We start from the raw sequence: 11,555 nt of genomic DNA on the forward strand, positions 1-11,555 counted from the left end.
CGGGAACACCAAGTTGTAGCTGAAGAACAAACTCAAGAAACTCAAGAAGATATTGTTCAAGAGCCAACGTTATTACGTAGATCCACTAGAGAACGGAGAAATGCCATTCTGAATGATTATGTGACATTTCTTCAAAAAAATGAGGACAATGGCGGCATGACAGAGGATGATCCTATCAACTTTTGTCATGCCATGAAGGGTCCTAATTCGGATAAATGGATTGAAGCAATGCGTGATGAGTTTAAATCAATGCAAGACAATAAGGTTTGGGAACTTATCCTATTGCCAGAAGGTGCAAAACCCGTAGGTTGTAAATGAATTTTTAAAACCAAACGGGATGCTAATGGTAATGTGGAGAGGTATAAAGCACGTCTTGTAGATAAAGGTTATACTCAGAAAAAGGGAATTGAATATAAAGAAACTTTCTCTTCGGTTTCTTCGAAAGACTCTTTTAGGACAATCATGGCTCTAGTGGCACATTTTGATTTGGAGCTTCATCAGATGGATGTAAAGACAGCGTTTCTGAATGGTGACATTGATGAAACAATCTATATGGTACAAACTGAAAGTTTTGAGGTCGATGACCCAAAATAAATAGTTTGTAAATTAAGAAAATCTATATATGGACTAAAACAAGCGTCTCGCCAATGGTATCACAAATTTCATCAAATAATTCTTTCATACGGTTTTTAAATGAATGTAGTTGATGATTGTGTTTATCAAAAGTTTAGTGGGAGTAAATTTATTTTTTTGGTTTTGTATGTGGAAGACATTCTGCTTCCCACAAACGATATGAGCTTCTTGCACGAAACTAAGAAATTTCTTTCGAATAACTTTGAAATAAAAGATCTTGGTGAAGCATCTTTTGTATTAGGGATCCAAATATACCGTGAAAGATCTCAGTATATTCTTGGGTTATCTCAAAGGAGCTATATCGATAAAGTGCTTGAATGATTTTGCATGCAGAATTGCAAACCAAGAAATACCCCAGTTGCCAAAGGAGACAATTTCAGTTTAAATCAATGTCCAAAATCAAGTTTAAACATACAGGAAATGCAAAAGATTCCATATCCTTCTGCAGTTGGAAGTCTTATGTATGCACAAGTATGTACGCGTCTAGATAATGCGTTCAAGTTGGTGTGTTAGGCAGATATCTCAATAATCCTGGAATGGATCACTGGAAAGCAGCTAAAAGGGTGATGAGATACCTAAAGAAAACAAAGGATTATATGCTCACATATAGGAGGTCAGACCATTTGGAGATCGTTGGGTATTCTAACTCCGATTTTGCGGGTTGCCCAGATAGTAGGAGATCTACATCTGGCTGCATTTATACATTGACTGGAGGAGCCATTTCTTGGCGTAGTGCCAAACTGACACTTGTTACTAGCTCTACTATGGAGGATAAATTTTTGGCATGTTTTGAAGCATCACATCAGGGAATTTGGTTAAAGAATTTTGTTACAAGGCTGCGCATTATTCCGGGGGTCGAAAGACCAATTAAGATTTTTTGTGACAATAATTCAGCTGTTTTGTATTCCAATAACAATAGAAGCTTGTCGAAGTCATATCATATTGACATTAAGTTCCTACGTGTGAAAGAAATGGTACAAAGTGGTCAGATTTGCATCGAGCATTTAGGAACAAAATCTATGTTAGCAGACCCCATAACTAAAGGTGTAACACTATGGTATTTTACGGGCATACTGCACGTATGGGTGTTACAATTTAAGGAAGCTTCATTATAGTAGGAGAGTATGCTACAATTAATTTTTTGTCAATTGCGCGATGTTTTCTAAAGCACTAGTCTGATCAGAAATACAGTTTATTTTTTGACACTTTTGTACATTATATTCAAAGATAACGATCTCATTAAGTTTGGACTAGAGAAAATATAAATATTCAGGTCACATTAATGTGATTTTTTCTCTACATGTTTCATAATTGATCTATGTCGTTTAATTGCAGTAGTATCAGTGATTATTGTTAGTTTAGCCATAAATATGACGAATGTTTCTTTAGTCCTATATTGTTATGATTGATGGACCAGATTATTATAAGCCCTTTATTTTTATTGACTAATAAATTGAGTTCTTGAAGAATAATGTGTTCATTCGGATACATATTAATTCCAATGGGAAATTGTTGGATTTTGGATTTAAATATATATGTAGAACATATTATTAGATTAAAGACATGGGCTTAATGATTATGAATTGAATAATTGTAGATACCCGTTTAGTATTTGTTTATTTGGTGACGTGACAAAACAAGTATTAATAATATGGTGGGTCTTCTTATATTGTGGGCTTTAACAATATATGGGCTTCAACTAGGGTTAGGTCTCCGTGACAAGTATTATTTAAGAAACAGGAGAAGGAGATTCAAAGAAGAACTCTAACGCCTTCTCTCTCTCAACTCTCCTCCGTTTTCTTGTTCTTTGATTTCCCCCGTCAATATTAGTGGAGAACGGATAATACTTAGTCTTGGAATACCTAGCCGTTCCTTTCAAGAACAGATCAATCCAGATCTACAATGGGATCATCTTCAGGTACGCTTCCGCTGCGTTATAATTATAGTCTATATTAATGATTAGTATAATGATAAGCATTCTATCACCATACACAATTTTGGTGGACTCGCTATGATATATATAAAGTGTTTTTCCATAATATATAATTATTGTGTATTCTCAACAACTCAACAAATTAAATTAATATATGAGCTTAACAATAATCTTAACCGTTTAATATATATAAGGATAAAAATATTTGAGTACACTATGTTTTAGGAAATATAAATTTTATCCTGTGTTTAAAAAATACTCAAAAAATATATGTACAATGCTCGTGAAAGCAACATATAGGGATAATGCTCGTGAAAGAATAAAAGAGAAATGCATGCATGCAGAATAAGAACACTGATATGATACTCGTGAGTAAGAACACTCGATAAACAACAACATCATATACACACATAAAGCATAAAAGATACATGAATCCTAAAAGCTAAGGATACATCAATATAAACAGAAGAATATTAAGAACATTACAAATTAAACATAAACCTAAACCATAAACCCTAAACTCGCCTGAATATATGATCGAAGAGACGGACGAACGATGAACGATGATGTTGAACGAGGTTGGAATGGAAGTTGGAATGGAAAGTCAAGAGTTGTAAAGACGAAGTTGGAAGTGGGAGTGGAAAGTGAGAGAGTCGATATTCGTGAATGGTTTTTTTTAATTAGGGCAAAAAAATTATATATACGATTAAAGACGAGAAATGTCACTCACGCGTTTTCATCTAAAACGTGTGAATTCATAAACGCGTTTTAGATGAAACGCGTAAGTGACATTTCTCGACTTTCCATTTACGGGTGTTACTCACGCGTTTCATCTAAAACGCGTTTATGTACTCACCCGTTTTAGATGAAAACGCGTGAGTTCCATTTCTCATTTTCGAGCGATATATTGAGGGGAAATACAAACTTTTCACAGAATAAAAGGCCCTTTTTACGAACTATATCAAGCGGGGTCCATTATTGTATTTAGGCCCTTTAGTAGGGTCATTTCATCCAATTTCCCTTTAGGTGAAAGTGGGGTGAGTGTTCTAATTTTTAGAATTTTGTAAATAAATAAAATAAATATCGAATATACATGGAAATTCACTTATTTGTTACTTTCAACAAATTTGACAATTCAAACTAATTTTTATAAATAAAATATTTTTATAATAAAAGTACATTCGAGACTTCGATCTAAATTTAGGCATAATATTTTTTCATAATAATTTTTTTTTACTAATTACTAACCTAATTTTACTATTCCATTTCTTATTACTTAATTTTATCCTTTCAACTATTCAACATCACCTCCCTAAACTTCCGATTTTCTTTCATTATCATTATTGTTTTTTCTTTTCTCTCATGTTCATCATTCTCGGTCCGACATCCATCCATTCAAAAATAAATCAATCAAACAAATTTGACACCTCCATCAGTCCATGGTATAAAATGACATTTCCCCATTATAATAATGCTTTTAGGAAGAACAATGGACTATATATATTTGATTTATGGTAAATAAATTCAGCGAGGCGCTAAGGAGACAGTGAAGTCAATCGGAAAACCAATCTTGTTCGCCCAAATCTGAGATTCAAGATACATCTTTGAGATCTGATTCGCTACCAAATCCATTCCAGGTCTTTCATGTGGATCATCTTCTACGCAATCCAACCCTAACCTCACCATTTTCTCCGCCACCTCCACCGGATACGAATCCTTCACCCTCGTATCCACTCACCTCCTCACCCCTCCGCCGCCGCCACCGCCAACCGCCTCCCTCGCCTTCTCGATCAACGACACTCTCACATACCCTCCTCCATCGTCTGATGATTCATAATTCAACGCCTCTTTCCCGGACAGAATCTCCAAAACCAATACTCCAAATGCAAATACGTCTGATTTTTGCGTCGGTCTTCCCGTCGTTAGATATTCCGGCGACATATATCCTCTCGCTCCACCGAATTTCATCGTCCCACTTCCGCATCTCTTCCATTGCTTCATCTTTCCTCCCTCGCCGCGAAGCTCCGCCGTGCCGAAGTGACAGATTTTAGCGTTCAAACCTGGTTCACTTATGATTATGCTCGATGTTTTAATGTGTTTGTGAACAATACTCGAGTTCAATCCAGTGGAATGGTGAAGATAATCGAATCCGTGAGCCAGATCAGCTACGATTTTCATTCGAGATAACCAACTCGACAGGACTGTGAAGTTAGGGTTTCTAGGGTTTCGCAAGCAATCCGCTAGGTTTGCACCGTGGATATACTCGTATACTATATAAATGTAATTACCAGAAACAGAAGCGCCGAGGAGTTTGATTAAACTCGCGTGACTGCTCTTGCATATCAATGACAATCGTTTGTTAAGCTCCTCGTCATCGCTGATAACTTGTCTGAGTTTCCTCTGGAAAATTATTACATCCTTACCGCCGATCTGGCACCGCCACGACTTCGAAGACGAGGAACACGAGAACAGCTTGGCGGAGAAGTTACTCGTGGCGTAACGGATCTCCGAGAAATCGTAGACGCGAACATTTTCCGGTAATGTATCTCGTAAATCCATATATTTGTAATCATCCTTGTAATTATAGCTCGATGAACGGTTGCCGGAAGGTTGTTGATAAGGGACGAAGGTTGTCCTCCTAGAAGAGAATTCGAATGGCTTTACAGATGCAGAGATTCTGGAGCTTCTGGGAGGTAACGCGTCTGTGCTTCTCTTCGATCTACACATGAAATTGAAAATGAATGAAACCGAAGACTTAAAGATTGTAGAGGATGCTGAATTACATAAGAAAAGAAAAAACAGATATTTTATAAAAATGTTATATAAGTTTTTGCTAAACATTAATACTTTTGTAACTTAAGTGGGACTATTAAATCTTTGACCCTAAGAGAATTTGGGTATTAAAGTATATAAGTGATCATTTGAAAACATATCCTAGTGACATTTATTCTGTAGTCAATAAAAAATTTCTTTATTAAGAAAGTACAATAAGAAAGTACAATGAGAAAGTTCCTTGAAATGAATAGCTAAATAACCCACAATTGTCACAATCCTTTTCATATATGAAAATGGACTCAAGGTTCTTTGCTTGTCTTATTGTTCAAGTAATCTTTTTGACACCAACAATATTTGGATCCATAAAATTTAGTAAATTTTTTTTTCCGGATTTTCATTAAGTAAATTGAGTGACTTAAAAGAATTAATCCCCTAATTTTATATCCAGCTTGAATCCCTTAATTGAGTGACAATGTATTTACAATTAATTATTGGACTATTATTTAACTTTAAAAAATTAACATGTTTATGTTTTGTATATACTAATTTATTTTTTGGTTGGCTCAATACAATTTTTATTGTGGACTATTATATATTATGTTTTAAACATTGAAATACATGTATATAACAAATATTTTTACTGTATTAGTACAATCCGATCCATTCATGCCCATATTGATGAAAAGATCATTACATCGTGCTTATAACAAACACTAAACTTGAGCTACGAGAATATTTAACATACTTGGGTAAAAAAAACACATTATATCTTCTTCTACAATGGAATTCCTTAAGGCACAAGAACATCCAATAGCATATCACACTAATTTAATAATTCATTTTTTAATTTTTCTAATTGAGATTCTTTTATATAAATACAGTATTAGTCTAGATTAGATTTATTGGTATACAAATAGATCTGGTCAACAAAGCTTATACAATAAACACACATTTTCCAAAAACACATTTTTTCCATTCCACTTTCTTGCTAGGTTGTGTCTATTTGTGCATGATGGTTTTTCTCTCTATTATATATATATAAAAGAAATGATTGGGAAAAATAAGTTGAAAGTGTCTTGAAAAATTAATAAATTTTTTTTTCTCCTCAACATTTATTTTACAATTTGATATAGTTACCCGTCATTCATTCTATTAAATTCTTTCTCATTTCACTCATCTCTCTATATTAATTAATTAATTAATTAATTAAGATGTTTTTAATTCATTTGTCTTTCAAATTAATTAAAACCTAATATTTTATATCTCAAATAAAAAAAAAAAAAAAAAAATAAAGGGTAGGATTGGAAAGTGTTTTTTTTTCACAATCAAATTTGTCGTTCCATAATTTTATAATTCGAATAATTCTTTCAATTTTTTTTAAGTTGAATAATAATCTAACTGAATATTATTTTATTGTACCATTATTAATATTATAATATTTTTCTTAATTTTTAAAGAAATTTTTACTAATGATATAAAAATTAAACATAACAGATTAACTTATAGTTATAAAGTAAAATACAATACATACAAGAATGGCATTAACTTAAATCATTAAGAAAATTATTACTTAAGATATCTTAATATAACAACAATATAAATTTATCAAAAATTTAACAACAAAAAAGTTAATACAGCTCCCAAAATCCAATCGGAATCTTTTGCTACCGATTGCCGTGTACAATGAGATTTTTAACGCATTATATCTTCTTTTACAATGGGATTCCTTAACGCATTATATCTTCTTTTACAATGGGATTCCTTAATGCAAAAGAGCATTCATTAGCACATAACACTAATTTTTTAATTTGTTTTTAATTTTTTCAAATTGAGATTCTTTTATTTAAATACAGTATTAGTCTAGCTTGTTTGAGGAGGTGGTTTTTTGAATTTTGTTTGGGTTTTTTTCTAAAAAACTCTTACTTGATTAAAAGTAGGAAAAAAATGTGTTTTATTTATTTTTGAACAAATTACTTTTTATCTATAAATTTTTATTTAGTAATTAATTTATATTAAAAAAAAGTAAAAGATAATTTTGATATTTTAAGAAAAAAATTAATTAATTAGATTGATTATGTGATAATTGGGTTTTAGGATAAAAACTAAATTTTATCTCAATAACTCATTCATCAAACAAAGATAATAAACACAAATTTTCTAAAAATACATTTTTTTCATTATATATATATTAAGATGTTTTTAATTCATTTGTCTTTCAAATTAATTAAAAATTAATATTTTATTTCGCAGAATAAAAAAAATTGATAGGATTGGAACGTGTTTTTTTGTGAAATTAATTAAAAATTAATATTTTATCTGGCAGAATAAAAAAAATTGATAGAATTGGAACGTGTTTTTTTTTCACAATTAAATTTGTTCATTCTATAATTTTATAATTCAAATAATTCTTTTAATGTTTTTTAAGTTGAATCTGAATATTATTTTATTTTATCATTATTAATATTATAACTTTTTCTTAATTTTTATACAGCTTTTAACCAATGATATAGAAATTAAATATAACAGATTAATTTATAATTATAAAGTAAAATACAATAAATAAAAGAATGTCATTTTTACTTAAATCACTAAGAAAAATAAAGAAAATATTATATAACAACAAATAAATTTATTAAAAAATTAACAACAAAAAAGTCAATTACAGCTCCCAAAATTCTCCATCTCAGCTTTTTCATTTTGGATGGCTTTCGCCATCAAAGCCAAGGAGGCAAACGCGTTATAAGTAAAGACACATGAACAAGGCAACAATTCAGAGCAAATTTTATTCTTTGGGTCTTTGTTTTTGGATTTGGCTTAATAAACCTTATTTGATAAAAACAATATTAAAATAGAGCTTATTTTAGTTTTAATTTGTATAATTATTAAAATATATATTTATTTTAAATTTAAAATTAATTAAAATTTAAAATTTAATAATTAGTTGTTGAAATATTTAATTTAATAATAAAGCTGGTAAAGTGATAAAATGCTTTTTTTAAATAGTAAAGATTACTTGATTAATATGTGATTTTCTACCATGTTTGTTTTGCTGGGTAAATCAGTGCTTTTGAGATTTCAAATAAATTTTAATTTTTGAAATATATATATATATTTATTTAGATGGATAATGTGTTTAGATTATTATCTAAGAAATTTAATTTAAATTATATATAAATTCAACTTCAGAGCTAAACCCTAATACTTACTAATTTTGTCCACTTTCATTTGGATTTAGGGACTTCATTCGAGTCTTCTGGAATAACTTCCTGTGCAAGAATTATTGAACCTTCAATTTTGGATATTTTGTCATGATTCATATTAGTTTTAATCTAAATTAACTCATTGTAAAATAAAATAATAATCAATTAACTATTTTAATTATCAATTTAAAGAATAAAATATATCTAATTTTATTTATTTAAAATAGTATAATATATTTATAAATCATTTTACTTAAATAATTGTTATAAAAAATAAAATTATTTGAAAATTATTGTTTGAATTTTGTGTGAGAACTCTTGTGAGTGTTGGGAGCTGACCACTTGGATTACATTCGATTTTATTGTTAAAATTATTTTCAACATTTAGTTACATATATTATTTAGTAATTATGTATTATTTGTTATCATATAAAGATTAAAAATTAATTAATACAATCTATTAAAGTTATAAATTTTATGGACTTATTTAGATATCTATAATAAATATGGGGATATATTTGTATAGAAACATAAAATTATTTACTATTTTGTTGATGTACCGAATAGTAAATGAATATATATTTTGGCTACGCTCCCAACTCATATAGATAACATATCCATTATGTTAAACTCATCAGAAAAAAGGTAGATGTTTATTCATCTCTCAAGAACACCCAATGGTTATCCATAAAGGGTTGGAAGACTTAAACCCACCCACATTAGACATTCCGATCTATGTCCAGATATAGAATTAGGAGATTCAAGATTGAGAGAAGATCCAAAAAGCAATGAAGAATGACTTAATGAACTGTTATTTATTTAAGATTCATATATGTTTCCGCAACTTAAGTTTATTTCAATTTATCGATATAGAGTATAATGATTGTAGATTAAATGTTCTAAGATATATTTCTCTCATCTTATTTTTGTGATCATTAGTTGAAGAGAATGGTAGAACTTTCAATAAAGATCATTAATTGTGATTTTCTAAAGTCTTTTGATAAATTCGACTCGGGACATTATTTGTTTTTGGAGAAATTTTCACACTCATTAGTTTTTATGATTTAGTTTGTCTTTCTTTAATTATTTATCATGTTTTTATTATTGTGATTAAATAAATAAAGAAGTGAATAAATTAGGGAAGAAAATGATGTGTCATCATCTCATAATCTCATTGACTAGAAAAAGTAAAACGTATGGGGAGGTATATAAGAGAGAGAATATTTTTAATTTTTCAAGCAATTAGATTGCGTCACATCATTCTCTTTACATTCCATTTTCTAAATTCACTCACCTTATAATTTCTCAAATAAATAATCATTTTATATGAACCATTTTGTTGAGTCAATAAAAAATGAACTTCGGAAATAAGTTTATTTAAAATCAACATTATTCTAATTATGAGTTGACATTATTTTGATGATGTGCAGATTAATTAAAATAAAATTTAGTTTTGCACAAGCAAAGCTGAAGAGCTTAATTTAATGTTACGAAAGACTAAACTGTGAAACTGTCTTTGTGTAGGTACATCTCAAGGAAACGTAAGCAGACGTTCTGGTCGGTAGACAATGTGTAACCTCTTTAGACGTCGTCTGAAGCAGGCGCTTATAGACGTCTAACTCTCTTAGACGTGGTCTAAAGGGAATCGTAGTTAGACGTGATCTAACTCCTTTAGATGTGGTCTAAAGGGAAGCTCGGTTAGACGCCGTCTAACTCTTTTAGACGTGGTCTAAAGAGAAGTATAGTTAGACGTTTGTAAGCATGAAAATTTAACTTACCCTATTTGCAAAATAATATTATTATGTTTAATAATATTGAAATAATATTTTGAATTTTTATATTCAAAATAACTTGAAAGAAGGAATTAAAACCTAATTAAGGATTAATTATTGACATAATTAAACCTTAATTAAGGAAACTTTCCAAAATTCCAAAAATAATTCGAGGATAAAATATTTGTATATATTTTGCCCAAATTAGACCAAGGAAGGGGTTAAAAATATTTAATTAGGATTTATTCATGATTTATGTTTAATTCATGACTTAAATCAATTAAATAAAATACCCCCAAATTCCCAAAAATTCCGAAAAAATAAAATATGATCATAATTGTTATTATGATTCTAGAAATATTTTTTGTGAATTTTTTGGCGAAAAAATGGATTTAAAAGGAATTAAATTCGAATTTTAATAACCTTTTAAATAAAATATAAAATTGTATAATCCTGTGTGGCTGATTTTATGTTTAAACTTTGCAGCAGGATCTTGGACCATCAGATGAGCGCCCAGATCTCATCCGACAGCCCAGAGCGCGCCAGAAATCCAGCTGTAGCGGAACCACGTGTGCGCGCCTGCACCGGATCAACTAACGGGACAGACTAACCCCGTTAGTCAACCAGGCTGACCGCTGACTGAACCAGACGGAACTCAGCGTTTCGTTACTCAAAACGACGTCGTTTTGTTCATCTTCTTCGTTGAGATGCAGGGTCGCCGGGCGATCATCGCCGGCGTCAAACCTTCCAGAAGCTCTAACTTCGGCTACAGACGATTAAATTTGTTGATTTTTTCGCCCACGTGATCCCCTCGTCAGCGCCTACGTTTCCCCCTTATCTAGAAGCCTTATCTTCCCCGAGATAAGGCTGTCAGCTGCTGGATAAGATTTTAGGGATAAGAGCGCCGATGATCAAAATCAAGTCGAATTGGCCTTCTACAACCGGCCTTTCCACCCTATAAATACTCCCCTACCCCTCTACTACCAATCGATCAAACAATAACCTAGGACCGATAGGTTTTTACACCTAGGCCTATAATTCCAACCAAGGATCTAGATCCTTAACATCTTGACTAAGAAACTCTAATACTCAGACTAAGCTCGAGCCTTGACCGAGGGTCTCCGGATCTCGACAGATAAAATCGGACCCAAGCCTTTACACTCTAGCCCTGACGCCTATTTTATTCCACTTTAAAAATCCAAAATCATATTTATAATTTTGTGACTCAAAATCATTTTTTTT

The 11,555-nt window shown here is 30.9% G+C and overlaps 1 pseudogene; it reads right to left on the reverse strand.

The window, feature by feature from the left end:
• Nucleotides 1–4,090: 4,090 nt before the first annotated feature.
• On the reverse strand, nucleotides 4,091–5,293 carry LOC124924651 (annotated as a pseudogene).
• Between the last annotated feature and the right edge of the window lie 6,262 nt (nucleotides 5,294–11,555).

This window comes from Impatiens glandulifera, chromosome 2 (assembly GCF_907164915.1).
Source record: "Impatiens glandulifera chromosome 2, dImpGla2.1, whole genome shotgun sequence".
Taxonomy (NCBI): Eukaryota; Viridiplantae; Streptophyta; class Magnoliopsida; order Ericales; family Balsaminaceae; genus Impatiens; species Impatiens glandulifera.